Source organism: Coenobita brevimanus, chromosome 56 (assembly GCF_032717465.1).
Source record: "Coenobita brevimanus isolate Jiangsu-jjx chromosome 56, ASM3271746v2, whole genome shotgun sequence".
Lineage (NCBI taxonomy): Eukaryota > Metazoa > Arthropoda > Malacostraca > Decapoda > Coenobitidae > Coenobita > Coenobita brevimanus.
This window is the reverse complement of record NC_137009.1, coordinates 4,845,762-4,861,121: the sequence shown is the minus strand read 5'-3', so window position 1 is coordinate 4,861,121 and position 15,360 is coordinate 4,845,762. Positions and strand designations below refer to the sequence as shown.

Sequence of the window (15,360 nt, the reverse complement as noted above, 5' to 3'; positions counted from 1 at the left end):
AAATAGCATGTGAGGCACGACAGTGTATTACTGTGTATGGATTCACGAGGCTATAATATAGAAGCGTCATGTTAACTGTTACGTCGTTGCGTTAGTTTGTTATAAAATTCTCTTAGTTATTGCATAATTCTGCTAGTAAGGGACTCATATGTGGCGTACATAAAGAACCAAACATCAACACTCTTCCCCGCACGTCTCTGTAGCGAGGAGCTGAACAACGTTTCACTTCACGACACGACCCTGCAGGAAAGGTTGCTTGCCTGAGGTTGATGCGTCTGCTCGGCCAGACAGACTGGGGTCACTCAAAAACAGGACTGATGTTGAACCTACAACCTGGTGTTGACATATCTGTAAAACGAGAGGGGCATGAAATATTGTTCTAGATCCAAGAGTTACAGACACTTTTAGGCTCCATGGTCTCACTCTCAGCTGAGTAAGATTGCTTAATTTTGGCAATTTATTTTTTTCCCAGATGCACAGAAGAAGGAACCAAAGGCTAGAATCTTGTTAAGCTACTCCCTTCGAGATAAAAAACAAAGAGTCCTATTCAATATCCGTTCATTTCGAAATGCCTACAGACATTGCGATCGAAAGGCTGGGGTTCATTGGCAGAAGTCTGTTCCAGAGTTGACCTGTTGCGTCCATGACGGACTGATAGTATAGGTTAACTCGTGCATTAGAGAGCTGAACAGAAAAGGGGTGAGGGTGCGCTGCTACGTAGGTGCTGTGCTCCCATTGTAACTGATGATGCACATAGGCAATTCAGAAGAGCAGTGACCATATGAAGTTACAAGAGTAAAGAGATAAAGTTATAACAGTACAGGGGAGAGAGAGAGAGAGAGAGAGAGAGAGAGAGAGAGAGAGAGAAGGAAAGATGAGTCCAAATGCCTCTGACTCCACCCTCTTAATAAATGCTGTACATGGGAAGCCCCTCGACACAGAGTTTTAGGTATATCCCATACAGGATAAAATAAAACCCCATGTACAAAGGCATCAGTTGCAGCAAGGAAGGAAGGGAGGAAGTCGTCTTAGCACTCATAGCCTCTTGGAAGCACATTATGTACGAGGTAATGTGATCTTCCCACGATTTGTCGCGAGAAAATGAACCCAAGAACTAAGGGCAATGATGCTGGACTTTTCAATGATAGGTCCCGAGAAGAAGAAAACCCAAGAACTGAGAGAAATGATGTACGATCTTTCTATGATACATCCCAAAAGAATGAACCCAAACAATTAGGGCGAACTGTATATTGTTAAATATTAAGAGATACTCCAGGGTAAGATTTTGGAGGATCGAAAGATGTAGAAACTGAGTTTTTAATGGATTTAAAACAAGCCATGTGCCAAGAAAGAAATTTGTTGAGCGATCGTCTTATCCATTTACTCTTGAAGTAACTGCAATGTGGATGCTGTGAGAAGGATATGGAAAGGTGAAAGGTGGAGTCATCAGTGTATGAATGGACGGTATTAAATGTGCAGATCAGACGGTCATAGAAGAAAAGAAGGAAGAAAGTTGCTGACAAGATAGAGACCCGAGGAACACGTTCTTGTATTTCTAGAAAAAGGTCGGTGGCTGTCTAGAGCAGCAGCTATAGAGAGACCAGATATTAAGCTAGAGATGAAGGAACAGATAGAAGGATAGAAATCTTTAAACAGCAGTTTGTAAATTAAGGATTTGTGCCAGACACAGCCCAAAGTCTTTGAGATGCCAAGTGCAGTGGTAAAGCTTTTGCCAAAGCCCCGAAAGGGAGATAACTAGGTGTCAGTGAGGAAGGTGAGAAAATCGGTAGTGGAACATCCCTGGTGGAATCCATTCTGACAATCAGAAACAAGGTTATGATATAAAAGGTATTTTTTATTAAGTATAGATTTGGCAACCATTGGACCTAATCAGAGGGCTGGGAAAGGCCACCCTTCTTTGTGACAGGTTGAATGAGGGCGAACTTCCAACAACAAGAAAAGGTGCAAGTCAATAGACAAAAATGAAAAAGTTTACCTACGGAGGGTGTCAGCACATAAACAGCTATTCAGGACATCATGAGAGACCCCATCAGCCCGACAGACTTAACTGATGTTGATACCGGTGAGGGCAGAAAGTACAGCGACTGAAAAATTGTAATGATAGCCATGGGGTAACAAGGGGGAGAAGGAGATGGAGGAACTTCACATAAATCATCCAAAATAGAACTGACATGATTGTGGGCAGAAACATTGTTTAAAAAGAAGAGAGTCAGGGGTGAGTTGACTCCAGTACCTATTGTTGGCCTCTTTGTCGTGAAAGACTTTTAAGCATGACTTTTTCTTTTCTAAGTCACTGGGTATGAGAAAGGAAAGTATTCTTCTATGTCCGAGAGAATATACCTCTTTAATGTAAAAAGCATACTCAGGTGGCTTGCAGCAGTGAAAAGGATAAGCAAAGAAGTACAGTATTGTCTGAGGGCCTCCCAATCTGAGAAAAGTCACATAAGTAACATCCAATACTTTCCACACAGGTGTCCAGCAATGTACGTAGATTCACAGTAAACTGATCACTTCTGCTACAGCTAACTTTACTGCATAGTTTGACGTTTTTTTTCTTCATTTTTTTTCAACACAGCAAAATTTGACAAGTCAATAAATTAAAATAACCGTTTCTTTTCCTTAACCCGAGGCATCCCGTCGACGTATGGGTACGTTGCAACATTTTGCATTTGCCAGTCCCGACGACGTACTGGTAGGTTGCACAATTGCAAGGTTCATAATTTGCACAATTTTCAATTTTCGTGAATGATTTTTCGTACGTATACACGGGACACCTTCCTCTATTCCTCTACAAGATGCCAAGCAGGGACAATGCCTTATACCGCATAACCTCCCCCCTCTGCAAGCCATTGTCTCGGTAATTCACCTGTTACCAGTGACCTGACCAATAAAGACATTCAGGGCCAGAGTGATTCCCCAATCGATGACAATGTGGAGGACAAAGTTTACATAGCATTAGAGGAAGAAAAAGTCAGAAATGATGATCAGGTAATGTGGCAAAAAAAGGTCAGGTATGGTGATGAGTTAGTGAAACAATGCTTATAATGCCTATATTACTGTTTGAAAACCAATATACTCTCATACTACATATAAATTTGTACCAAGTAAATAAATAAATACCGTTTATTAGTGGTGTGAAATGTTACCCTTCCATAGAACTCGTTTTCTTTGGTGCCAGCCTGCTAGAAAACCCAGTAAGGTAAGGAGGTACTGCTACCTGGATCGAGTATTTTAAACCTCAGATGAACGATTTCTCTATGAATTTTTGATGTTTCTCACCAAAAGCGGTGGTTTTAGCCAAAAAATTTTTTGAAAATATCTCAGGATTGGGGGGTGTCAGAGGTGCGAAACAGCTCGGGACGTGACGGGTTAAACATTATATTTCCCAATATTATATTTCCCAAGATAACTCAGTTTTGGTGTTAAAGTTGGTGCTTCTTTCAGCAATATGTAGCAAATTTTAATAAAGGTATCTTATAAAACTCCCATTATTTTTTGGTAAGATATCCAATGACGTGTGTAGATCTGCAATAGCCCTAATACATTCTGAGACAAATAAGTTTTAGTGTTGTACTCAACACCCAACTTCAAGTATAAATTTTCTTACTTGCTTGCACTATTAGCTCGCCCATTCATTTATGAAGGAAATCATCACAGTGAAGGAAATATGAGCTATGATACCGTAAATATTTAAAATGTCATTTTTCCAGCTATTTTATATGTTTGTTTTTCTTTTTGCTCATCTATTGACCTTTTTTTTTTTGGCATTAATGTACTGGCCAGAGGATTTCCTTATTATCAATATTCCTTTTCTGAGTCCCTAATGAAGCACTCTCAGCTAAATAAAATCATCTGACTTTAGCTGGAAAAACTATCATAGTTGTCCCTACCATTAGAATGTAAATAATCCTAAATCTAGAACAGTGGTCCCTAGCATAGGGCCTCAACCCTCTGGGGTGGACATAGTTGTTAGTTGGTGGGTCATGATGTAATTCTGAGATTCTTGGGTCACACAATTTCCTAATCATCTACCTGGACAGAAGTGTCTAAGAATCTTTTTTCCCGAGATCCTGCTGTAAAGAACAACCCTGGAAGGATGCACGATAGATTACAGGAAATTTAAAAGAATTTTGAGCTGCAAGACTCATTCAGCGAGGCATTCTTGCTTGAGTTTTGGGAATAGGGTCCTCTGCTGTTGTCAGGTATGCAAGTGTTTCTGCAGTTTTCGCACACCTACAGTCCTCAAAGGCCTAAATTCAAGTCTCGGTTTTGAACCTTATCTCCGGTTTAAACCCTGGATTACAGCTTAATCCCAGGTCACTGATATTCAGAACGAGGTTTTGAGCCACTGAGGCCAGTTTAATCCATCCATGGTTTAAACCACCTTGAGGGAGTGGATTGACGGGAGTTGGGGATGACATATAACAACAAGAATACGAGATTATTCTTTCCAAATATATCTACAGACTGAATAGCTTGTAGTGAAGAGAATATTAAGTATCAAATTTTCTTGTCCTCTATATGTTGTGAATGCTGTGCAAACCAAACAGTAGCTTCTTGTTACTGTAACTTACTTTACTATAATACTTTTCAGTTGTGCAAACATTCTGGCCTTAAGCTTTGTACTATATCAAGCACGTTTTGAAATCCAGTATACTACGAATTTATAACTGATTACCTATAGTTTACCATGTTTTGAAATTCATAGCCATAGACGGCTATTCTGGGGGGGAGGGAGAAGCAAGAAAGGGGTGCCCACTAGTAGCCAGCTTATTTAAATTTTCACTACTTATGTTTTTATCTAATTCTTATGAGTAACTTTTGAAAGGTTAGGCTAGACATACAGTGAACATTTTCTAACGTTTTCTATAGGAAAACGTTCCCTAATGTCCCCATGTACACACACACATAAACACATGTATTAACCCCTAGGTGCAGGTCCACGTCAAATGACGTTTTAATTTTTTGCAGGCATGTTTGAACTTAGTAGTGTGCCATAGGGACTTAGAGTATTGTCATGGCATGGCTGGTGTGCAGGGTAATGCTGGCTGGCCGGGGGAGGGGGTGGGGGTGTGGGTTCAGCCCAGCAGTGAGGAGGGCTGTGGTGGAGGGTGGTGGGAGGCCGGCATAGGGAGTGTGTGGCCTTGGAACTAGCTGATTCTGGTTCAGGGTTGGGGTAGGGGTGGGGTGGGGTGGTGTGGTAGGGAGGGCTACTAGGGGGTCCTGAGGGGTGTGGGGGAGAGTGTATGGAGAGTATCATACTGTCAAGAGTTACTAAAAACAGTGAAATTATGTGTAGTGTGTAAATAATAGTGAATGAATAAATAGACATAAATTTGTTACAAGATGAGAGAGAGAGAAGAGAGAGGTATACGTGAGCAGGAGAACGGAGGTGAAGAGACTGGTGAAGGAGGGTAAGAAGAAAGTGGATGAAGAGTTTGGGAGGAATCTGAGTGTGAAATGGAGGAAGAGTAAGAAATTGTTTTGGAAGGAGGTAAAGAAAATAAGACAGTGTGAAAGGGGTAATAGTATGGGAGTGAAAGATAGGAATAATAGATTGCTGGTGGAGAAGAGCGAGAAATTGAGGAGATAGAAGGAGCACTTTGAGGATTTGTTGAATGTAGAGAGTGAGAGCAGTGCAAGTATAAGTGGTTGGGGAATGGCTGGGAAAAGGAGAGATGAGAGGAGGGAGGAAGAGATCATTTGGGTGGAAACAGTGGAAGCAATGAAGAAGATCAAGATGGGAAAAGCCCCAGGAATTGATGGAGTATGTAGTGAAATGCTAAGGTATGGGGGTAAGATTGTAGTGGAGTGGATATGGAAGTTATGTAGATTGGCTTGGGAAGAGGGAAGGGTTCTGGAGGACTGGAAATCAGGTATAGTTGTTCCTTTATACGAAGGACAAGGGGAGAGGTAAGTATGTGGTAACCATAGGGGTATTTGCCTTCTTTGTGTGACTGGAAAAGTATATGGTAGAATACTCATTGATAGGGTTAGGCATATAACAGAGGAGCTAGTTGGAGAAGAACAAGGGGGTTTTAGGAAGGAAAAAGGATGTGTAGATCAGATTTTGTCCTAAGATGTTTAGTGGAAAAGTATCTAGAGAAGGGAAAGTGTATGCTGCCTTCATGGAATTGAAGAAAGCTTATGACAGAACAGATAGACAAGGTATGTGGACAGTATTGAGAATATATGGAGTGGAGGGGAAATTGTTGAGTCCTGTGAAGAGTATGTACGAAGGAGCTAGGGCTACGGTGCGAGTGGATGGTGAGCTGAGTGAGTTCTTTGATCTCAATGTGGGACTGAAACTGGGTTGTGTGATGTCTCCATGGCTATTTATTATATACATCGATGGGGTTGTAAAGGAGGTGCAAGGTAGGGCAGTGGATGTGTGGCTGGTTCTAATGAATGAGGGTGAGATTTGGAAGATTCCGGTGTTGTTGTTTGCTGATGATACAGTATTGTTGAGTGAAGATGAATGGGATTTGCAAGGTTTGGTGAATGAATCTGGGACAGTGTGTAGGAAAGGAATCTGAAAGTTAATGTAAACAAGAGTAAAGTTACGGTGTTTGAGAGGAATGAAGTCACAGAATGCACAGTGAGGTTGGATGGTGAGGATCTGGAGAATGTGAGTGCATTCAAGTACTTGGGTAGTGTGATGAGTAAGGATGGAACTTTGGGGGATGAAGTGCGTGAAAGGGTACAGCAGGGAAGGAAGGTTGTTGGTCCACTGAAAGCAGTGATGAGAAATAGAAAGGTGAATATGGAAGTTAAGAAGTCACTGCATGATAGTATTGTGATCCCTACCCTGAAGTATGGAAACGAGGCATGGACGTTGCAAGAGGGGAACAAGTCAAGAGTGAACATGTGGAGAGAATGGAGAATGAAAGACTGACTGAGAGGGTGTATGTAGGTGCGGTGGAGGGAGGGATAGGGAGGGGAAGACCGAGGATGAGGTGGAGGGATGGAGTTGAGTGGTATATGAGGGAGGGGGGAGTGAGTTGGGAGAAGGGTAGTCCAATAGTGGGTGACAGAGTGACTTGGAGGCGTTTTGTCTGTGGCCACCCATTGCGGGATTAGGGCGTCAGTCTATAGATAGATAGATAGTTGTAATATTGTGTTCATACAACATTGTGAATTAGTGAGAGAAACAAATACACACTCAGCACTTATTTTGGCGTAAGGTAATCATCCCTCTTCATTCCACTAATACCGCCAACGCACCACCTCGACCTTGAACATGCTCAGCCCAGCTGCCACACACCGGCTCCCTCACACCACACCACCACCTCCAAATTGCCAACAGAGAATTAGTACGCGCCTTTTATGTGTTTTTTGTCATTTGTGATTGATTTGTAATGAAGAAAAAAAATATTTTGCAGAAAATCGATTATCCTGAAAATAACCCGGTTCTGAAACGTGGATGGGTAAACCCGTGCCCGTTGCCTAGGGGTTAAAAAAAACTTTTTGTGTGCAACATCTATATGTCTGGATGAGGGTAAGGTGCCCAATGCTTCTTCTTGCCCATGGACCTAGTAGTTGAAAGGAACAAGAGGAGCAGCAGACAACTGCAAGAAATCACAGAGGGGCATCAACATATCTCCTGGGGGGGGGGGGATGGCCCCAGTCCCCTCCCTCCTAAATCCGTCAGTGCACATTGGGTATAGGTGGAGAAAGGTTTACCACACCTCTGCATCACAAATCTGTCAACTGAACAAACAGTAACCTGTTCCATATTACCGTACTTTCTTACAATAGTTACAATCAGTTATGCAAACAGTGGTCTATGGTAGTTCAGGAATATAAACATGTTCATAAATGAACAGAATTAAGAAGCAGGAGTGGTAGTTAGGTGGTAGTGGAAAATTCTGGATAATCCATGCATTTCTAGTTGCTAGTCTGAGTTGCCAGTTAGTGTGCTGATATGAACGGAGATGTTTTGTAAGGTCATGCATTTTTTTTTTTTCCTCTATAATGTTTTATTTGCACGATTGTTAAATTAAGCAGTATTCAGATTTATTTTCAATTTGTATGTAAAATCATTTAGATGGCTAAGTAAAGTAAGAAAGCTCTGGGATAATTTGGATGTTTCTGCCCTAGAACTCTGTTGCTGATAGAAGTACCCAGATCAGAAAGGTTCGAGTAGCTCGGAAGGTTAAAAAAGGATGGGGGAGGGGATAAAGCAGCCATTTTACTTGTGGCCATTTTGAGGTTGGTATAGCTCTGGCACTTGTGAAATTAGTTAAGCTGGCAAGCAGACAGTGTAATTACTTAGGGAAAATGATCGCAAGAAGCAGTTTTTATGAAGACGCCAGAGTTGATCTTGTGTACACTTGGATCAGAAATGATCTTTACACTAATGTCACTGATTATCTGCAACCTTATACATCTGTTGAGAAGTGGGATTTGCTGGTTAGGTAGTACTAGAAGGTTCTCATTTATTCTTGTAGTTCACTTACGTGTCAGACATGCCAGTTAGCCTGCTATTTGTGAGCAGAGGTATTTTGTAAAGTTATTCATTAAATTTTATGCTCATTTTCTCTATAATGTTTTATTTAAGTGACTGTTTGTTAAATTATGTAAATTTATTTCAGTTTGCATGCTACTACATTTAGAGTGTTATGTACTGTAAGAAAACTCTTGATATTTTGGATGTCTCCGACTTGGTAACTTGCTTCACTGAGAATGTAGTAGATCATTCTAGTACATAGGGAGCTTATATAAGGATGAGGAAGGGACTACACGAATGATCAGTTTAAGTTTAGTTCAGTTTCAGTTCTGTGTCAGTGCAGTTTGTGAAGACTGTATAGCTCAGGTACTTGTGAAAACAGTAAAGTGTAGTTGGCAAGCATTAAGTGTAATTAGTTGGGAAATAAAGACAGCAAACTTAAGAAGCCTGTGTTTATTTACAATGCCTGAGCTGATCTCGTTTTTGCACACCGAAAGGCTGACCATAAGATGAACAACTCACTGGGCAACGTCCTTCCTTTACTGAACTACTTCTGTTGGAGCTTGCGGCAGTGTGGGACTGGCTAGGTAACAGTGGTGTCAGGAGTGTGGATCATTACAAAAGTGCTGCAGTGAGTCTAACCTTCGACATGGAGGCAGAAGGTGTACAGACAAGAGGGTAAGCTAGGCAAGAAGAGGCATCACTGGCTAAAGTTATGAAGCCATAACAAGCACAAAGTGTACAACTACAAGCACAGAATGAAGGCCAGAAAGAACTCAAAGAACAATTACAGACCAAAAATGGACAGAAAGAACTCAAAGAATGAAAGAAAAACATTTCAGAGGCAAATGTTAAGCACCCGCCAGAATATGGTGTTGGCCAAGTCTAAGATTTTGGCCATAACTTGATACCCTGAAGGTTTCATGTTGATAGCTAAAGCTATTCATGAGATATAATGGTGCTAAATGTGGGCAATAAAACACTAATTGACCTTTGACAGCCATTTTGGTTACCTTGACGTTGACCCCGAGTGCCCATTTTCGAACTCGGCCACGATATTGGCCATCTTGATACCCTGAAGGTTTTACGTTGATAGCTCAAGCCATTCATGAGATATAATAGGAACACACTCACACACACACACACACACACACACACACACACACACACACACACACACACACACACACACACACACACACACACACACACACACACACACACACACACACACACACACACAGAACCAGGCAAAAACATTATTGCCCTGCCTCGTGAGGTGGGCAATAGGAATCATAGGCACAAAGTGAAGAACAGAAAGAGCTCAGGAACATCGAAGAACAATTATTACAAACACAAAGTGAACAACTAGAGGCATTACAGGAGCAACAGAGGGAATTACAACGAAGGATGGAAGGAAAGTTAGATGCTTTCATGGGGGAAATGAAGGAAGAACAACAATAGTAGAAGGAGGAAGTATACAATGAGCTATGCCAGCATAAGTATGAGGTAAGCAGCAATGTGACAGAGTGCAGACAGCATGTACATGACCAGTTGAAGCATGTAGGTGACCAGCTGAAACATATAGAGGGCCATTTGAAGGTAATTAGTGAGAGAATTGAGGCTGTAGAGAAGTACTGCACTGCTGAGCCTGAGATTAGTGTACGGCAAGCATATGACAAAAAATGGACAGTGTATGATGAACCTTGATGAATCCCAAGCATCTAAAGGTAGCATTACAGGGGTGAATAATTAGAATGTAGGAGTTTCAAATCCTGGGCTTTTTAGGTCCCAAACCAATGAAGTGCATGGCTATTATAAGACTCCAGTTAAAAACAAACCCCAGGAATGTGATGGTAAAGTCTCTTGGAAAGCTCACTGAATGCAGTTTGAGTTACTTGCAGATCAGAATGGTTGGGATTATAGGCAGACGGCAGTATAGCTTGCTACTAGCCTCAAGGGTGCAGCAATGGAAATTATGATCCAGATTTTTTTTTTTTTAATGTGACCAACTCTGAGCATAGGTTTCACAGCCTGCTTTCAAGGCCCAATAGTCCTCCTACATACCGTACACCTCTACATGTCACCACTTCGGCGCTAACACCCACCGTCCATGCTGAATACATGCTAGGGCTGTCTCATACAGGACTGGTGTATTGTTATTAGCAGGGGTAATTTTATGACATGTCGGCGGGTCTTCTGGTAGATCAGTAAAGTCTGATATTTATGAAATTCAAATCCTTAAACTGTTCCCTGCCCCAGCGGGATTTGAACCCGGGTCCGATAGGACTGCAGGCCAACTCTCTACTGATTGAGCCACCGCCTCCCCCCACCGCCTCAATAGAGGGAAGCAACAGTTATCAGTCCTTAGTAGAAGTATTGGAGTGCAAGTATGGAACCATGTACCAGACTGAGATTTACAGAGCAAGATTCTGGAGTTATGTACAGGGTCGAGGTGAATCCCTACAGCAGCTTGCTCATGACCTCGAGAGTATAGCATGCAAGGTGTACCCTGGAGCAGCACCTAATCTGTTGGCTGTTCTTCTGAGGGACCAGTTCATTGTTGCTCTTAATTGTACAGAGTTGAAAGTGAGAGTGAAGCAGGCACAACCAAGAAGCATGCAAAAAGCACTAATAGGGCTCTAAAATTGGAGTCCTGCAACAGGTCCAGTACATCCACTTTTCAGGTAGGTCGTAGTTCGGGGCTCATGGCAAGAAAGGGGCAGGTACAAAAATTTGAAGGAAGTTGCTGGTACTGTGAAAAGCCAGGACATAGGAAAGAGGACTGCTACAAGTGAAAGAGGAAACAGGAAAAGATCAGAGGAAGCTGTTTGTATTGTGAGAGGCCAGGACATCGGAAAGTGGATTGCAAAATGTGGAAGAGATAACAGAAGATTAGAGGAGGTTGCTGGTTCTGTGAGAAGCCAGTACACAAGAAGGTGGATTGTTGCAAATGGAAGAAAGAGCAAAAACAGAACAATGCAAGGAAATCCAAGATTCCAACAAAGGGATGTTGGACATATGGTGAGGGGAGACACTTCAGCTATGATTGTCCCAATGAGAAATATCAAGAAGAAGGCTGCAGAAGACGAGAAGGATGAGGGTAATTTAGTAAAGGCTGGTGACAATACGCAACAACCACCAGTTTTTCCCAAGAAGCCCCACCACTGAGGAAATACAAGAGAACCATGATGGATAATGTGTGAGATGACTGATGAACAGATGGCAAGCGTGTAGTAAAAAGGAAGATTGTAGCAAGAAATGCAGCCGTACTGTTGTGACAGGGCCAGAGACAGCTGAAGAAGACTTGAGGAGGCTGCAGAAGGAGGATGCAGATTTACAACCAGTGCTAGAGTGGCTGCGGCAGAGTACAATGCTACCATCTTGGGAAAAGGTTTCCAGATTCAGCGATGCAACTAAGAGCTACTGGAGACAGTGGGACCTTCTTCATTTGAACAATGGACTACTGAAGTATCAGTGGGAGACGCCTGATGGCCTCAGCAAGTATTAGCAACTGGTGGTTCTGAAGACAATGAGGTCCGAGAGCTTAGATAAGTCCCAGAACCAGATCACTAGTGGGCACCTGGGAGTAAGGAAAACACTAAGCTGGCTGTGAGAGAGGTTATACTGGAGTGGGATGAGTCAGGATGCTGTAGAGTGGTTTTGGGCCTGTGATGTATGTTGTGCCAAGAAGGGACCCAAGAAACGTGGCTGCACTCCTCTCCATCTGTACCGAGTGGGTGTACCAATGGAAAGAGTCACATTGGACATTCCTGGACCTCTGCCACTCACTGAAAGAGGAAATTGGAATATGTGTGTCGCCATGGAATACTTAACAAAGTGGCCTAAAGAATATGCCATCCCTGATCAAGAGGCTGCAACTCTTGCTCAGGTGTTGGTTGACCAGTTTTTCTGTCACGTTGGGTTGCCACAAGAGCTACATTCAGACTAGGGCAGAAAGCTTGAGTCTGTTGTGTTCCGAGAGTGCTGCAAGTTACTGGAGATCAAGAAGACCATGACAACCCCACTAAGGCCACGGTCAGATGGGATGGTGGAGAAATTCAACTGGACCTTGAGACAAGAACTGGCCAAGCACTGCATAGAGGGACAAACGGAATGGGACCAGAAATTACCTGCATTGCTGATGGCATATCGGTCTGCATCCCACGAGTCTACCGGATACACCCCTACAAAACTGATGCTGGGACACAAGTTTCGTTTACCCTTTGACTTGTTAATGGGAAGACCACCTGGTGAAAAGCTGCCAGCAGACACCCCCAGCTATGCAAAGCATCTTCAGAGAAGGCTGGCTGAGGTACATCGAGTGTGAAGAGCCCTTAAGTTATCTGAAGAGGTGACGAAGTGCAAATATAATGCCAAGGCAAGTAAGGTGGGCTTCAAGGATTGTGACAGAGTTTGGTTATACAATCCTCAGCGAAAGGAAGGACAGTCACCGAAGTTGTGGAGCCCGTGGTACGTGCCCTACACTGTGTTGGATCGCCTATGAGACGTAAGGTATCGGATTCAAGAAGCAGGAAATCTCGCCCAAAGGTGGTACACGTGAATTGTCTATGGCAGCACCATAGGCCAGGGCAGTACAGATGGGACGACTTTGAGGAATCGTGCCCAAGGATGTTGAGGTGGACCAAGGAGCTGAAGTACAAGAGGATGATGACAGTTTCCTGAGGGATGATGTGAGTCAGGAAGAGGACTAACTCATTCCAGGAGAAGTGGACTGTGTCCAGGAGCAAGGACGTCATCGGAAGCGGCATAGGAGAAAACCTGGTAAGTTGAAGGATTATTTTGTGTATAATTAAATGTTTAGGTTGTATTAATAATTATGTTTGTATACATTGTGTAGTTTTGACTAGGGAAGGGGTAGTGTTGAGAAGAGGTATTTGCTAGTTAGGTACTACTGGAAGGTACTCAGTAAATCTCGTGGTTTTGTTATATGTCAGAGATGCCAGTTAGCCAGCTATTTATGAGCAAAGGTGTTTTGTAAAGTTATGCATTAAATTTCATGTTCTTTATATATATATATATACATATATATATATATATATATATATATATATATATATATATATATATATATATATATATATATATATATATATATATATATATATATATATAAAGTGATTGTAAAATTATGTAATTTTATTGTAGTTTGTATGCTAAAGCATTTACAGTGGTATATAATGTAAGAAAACTCTTCTTATTCTGGATATCTCCGAGTTGATAACTTGCACTTCCGAGAATGTAGTAGATCATTCTAGTATATAGGGTGCTTATACAGTATAAGGATGGAGAAGGGACTACAGGAGTGCTCAGTTAAGCTTGAGTTTAGTTCAGTGTCAGTTCAGTATCAGTGTAGTTTGTGAAGACTGTATAACTCCGGTACTTGTGACAACAGTCAAGAGTAGTTGACGACCATTAAGTGTAATTATTTGAAAAGTAAAGACAGCGAACTTAAGAAGCTAGCATTTATTCACAATCCGTGAGCTGATCTCGTTGTTGCACACCAAAAGGCTGACCATAAGAAGAACAACTTACTGGGCAATGCCCTTCCTTTAGTGAACTACTGCTGTTGGAGCCTGTGGCAGTCTGGGACTTGGGACGTAACACATCAGTATTGTCAAATAAATCTCATTGCTACCTACTGTTCATATGTCCGTATCTAACTCAAGGATACCAACCACACAGACAAGTATTTTATGAAATACTTTCGTTCACACACATATGCAGAGGTCACCAGTGTAAAGACTATTTTTCATCCGAGTGTAGGCCTACATTGAAAGGCTGACCCTACGAGGAACGATTCTCTGGGCGACGTCGTTCCTACGCTGAACTACTTCTGTTGGAGAATATATTTTTTCTAGTAACCAGAGTACATATGCTTTTTTCAGAAATTTATATTTGTTTCAAGGAAGCAGAAGTAATGATACTTCACATTATGAACTGCAAATGTAAAGTGTTTATGTACCCCACTAACATATTGGTACTACATTACTAATGAAGTAAAGGAATTCGTGTTATGGCGATATTTCATTATACAGTGAATTATTTTTGTCATATTAACGCAATAACAAGACTGACAGCAACCTTCGTTTTATTTATAGGCTATTTTTCCGGCGACATGCAAACCTCAGCGCGATTTATAAACACCTGCTGATTGTCTGTGATCACCGTGTCCAAATGCCTATTTCATTCTGAGGTGTACGACCCAGATTACTCAATCTCGCATTATCTGTTATATAATCCAGTGATATGAATATGGCTAAATCCTATGCTATAATCCGGGATCGAATAATTCCCAGTCCGTGGTTCGAACTACGCTCAAGCCCGAGGTTAAATCGTCTTACTGAATTCGGGCCTAAGATACTGAAAGTAAAATCGAAACTGCTTAAATGCTTTCATAACAGTTGGTCACAGCTGGGCTTTCCTGCGACTCAATTGCCGATACCCTAATTGGCAGCAGAAACATAATTTATCAGTGAATTTTCCATTCACATTTTGAGTGACCAATTATTTGCATGTAGTATAACTTTAAGGTTGATTGCCCGTGTTGTTGAAAATTTATTTAACAAATTTATTTAGGCGATAATATAAGGGAACATCAGTATAATGATGGGGGTCATAACTATGATAATGTGCATTGATTTTAAGGCTAAAAATATCTTTCTTATGAACAAACTACATTATTTTGTTTCTGCTGTTTTGCATCTTTTCCTCCTGATATAACTAATATGTACTTGGCAGAACAGTTGCCTTAATATTAATTTACATTATTAATATTTTATGCATTGGCTATATTTATTTATAGAATGAATACAAATTGTAAATGGAAGATTAAAAAAGGTAAACACAAAGTTTATCTTATCACTCGT

The 15,360-nt window shown here is 41.6% G+C and overlaps 1 protein-coding gene across 1 annotated transcript in view; it reads right to left on the bottom strand.

Annotated features, from left to right (window-relative positions):
- The window catches only part of LOC145401610 (organic cation/carnitine transporter 2-like), a 34,901-nt gene that overhangs the window by 4,328 nt on the left and 15,213 nt on the right, over positions 1-15,360 (bottom strand). The gene's annotated exons all lie outside the window — the stretch shown is intronic.